The sequence below is a fragment of the Thalassophryne amazonica genome, chromosome 16 (assembly GCF_902500255.1).
Source record: "Thalassophryne amazonica chromosome 16, fThaAma1.1, whole genome shotgun sequence".
NCBI classification, from domain to species: domain Eukaryota; kingdom Metazoa; phylum Chordata; class Actinopteri; order Batrachoidiformes; family Batrachoididae; genus Thalassophryne; species Thalassophryne amazonica.
This window is the reverse complement of record NC_047118.1, coordinates 47,145,154-47,147,023: the sequence shown is the minus strand read 5'-3', so window position 1 is coordinate 47,147,023 and position 1,870 is coordinate 47,145,154. Positions and strand designations below refer to the sequence as shown.

The 1,870-nt window shown below is 49.1% G+C and overlaps 1 pseudogene; it reads right to left on the bottom strand.

The window, feature by feature from the left end:
• Nucleotides 1-735: 735 nt before the first annotated feature.
• On the bottom strand, nucleotides 736-1,269 carry LOC117527507 (annotated as a pseudogene).
• Between the last annotated feature and the right edge of the window lie 601 nt (nucleotides 1,270-1,870).

Genomic DNA, 1,870 nt, shown 5'->3' with positions numbered 1-1,870 from the left:
GAAGAAATCATGAGGTGAGTCCAACACTCTCCACACAGAGAGACACAGCTCAAAGGTGCACACAATCAGCAAACACTTCCTGGCTTTAATATAACTCAGCTTCTCACCCTGCAGGCACAGAACAACTCAGTTCAAATCTCCACTGCAGCAGAAGCTGATTAGGCGATTAGTATAGCGTAACAGCTCAATATAACAAGGTGTGAGGGACACCAAATCCACTGTCATTACTTCATGAAAGTCACCAAAACCAAATTACCTCAGGAAGTGTGCTGAAGAGCGTGAGACCTCACCCAATCCTCCTTCACAGACTGTGGCGTCAAACCTGGAGCGGTCTCTGCGTCCGTAATGGTGAGATTGTTCTCCTGACGTCGATCTCACACGTCTGCTCACAAGGTCGAGTCTCTGGCAATCACACACTGTGCATTCAAGGTTTAAGTGCAGCAAGCTCTGATCAAGACAGATACACCACAGCTGTGAGTCCTGATGACCTGCACGTGATAACAAGCCTCAGGTGTTCAGGGTGAGGTCCTAATACTCAGCCACTCAGTCCTGAACGCATACCACCTGGTGGGAGAAACAGAAAACAAAAACAAAGCCAGCCAAACACCCCAGCCCACAACATTACCCCACCCTCACGGGAAGCCTCCCGGTGACCACACGAACCTGGGCCAGGAAAAACACCCCCCTCCAGGGACCATGGCTGGAATGTTGGCTGGGAGCAAAAAACACCTCCTGCAGCTTCAGTCTCAGCTCCGTGTGCTGACGATCCAGCTGGGAAAGCCTGTCTCCAAGAGCTGAGTGTTACTGTGCTCTGAAGACAGCTCCGTCGTCAGCTGCTCAACCTCATGTGAATTTCATCATGCAGTCATTGACCCTCTCAATGTTGAGCTTCTCTTCTAGTTTTTCCTTCAGCTGGATGATACAAGCTTCCAGCTGCCTCTTCTCTGCCAACAGGGAACTCTGTGTTGAGACTATAGATCTCATCTTGGAGCTCATCCTTTCACTCCCTGAGCCTGTCTGCAGTAGACAGCTCCTCCTGGATTGTAACATGTCTCCCTCCATGGCTTTAAGCTTCTTATCACTGTCTTTAGCATCATTAACTGCTTCATCCCCGAACATTCACAGCTCTTCCAGTCCTCTCATCTGGTCTTTCATTCGGGCCTGCAGTTTCTTCAGCTGCTATAAGACATTATCGCGATTTTCAGTAGCATCTTCAAGATGGCCTTCAAGCCCTCCCAGATCCAGCTCCTGTTTCTTCTTGGCAGAGTGGGCCTGGAAACATTACCTATATACATCCTCCAGCTGAATCTTCATCTCCTCCAGTCGCTGCTCCATGGCACGCTTGGACCTCTCCATTCTATGAACTCTTTCCGAAGTCATCCGTCTCGGTCTTGAGCACTTTATTAAATCGGTCAAGTTCATCTTTCAGGTCTGTAAGAGTCTTTAACTCTCTTGCCAGGGTCAGCACTTTTGTCTCCTTCTCCCTGGGCTCCGCTTCGGCATGATCATAATCCTCTACACATAGAGTAGCAATACGTTTCTCTTTAGCCCACATCTGGTCAGACTTTTTTGCTTCCTCTCCAGATTGGAGACGATCTGCCGAAGGTGGTCCTGGTCCACCAAGAGGTCATCCATTTCTCTTGCTGCAAACGGATCTCTATCTTATCCAGTTTGTCCATAGGCCGATCTTTTCTACTCCAGCTGCCGCTGAACACCGTCCAAATTCCCATTGGACTCCTTTGAGGCCCTCTTCAGCCCCCTCTACTGACAAGGCGTTCTATCCTGCCTTTGTCTTTCCTTCATCCAGCAGAGTCTAGAGAGCAAAGACGTACTTCTCTACAGTCTTCTTGCTCTCGTTCTCTTCTTTCAG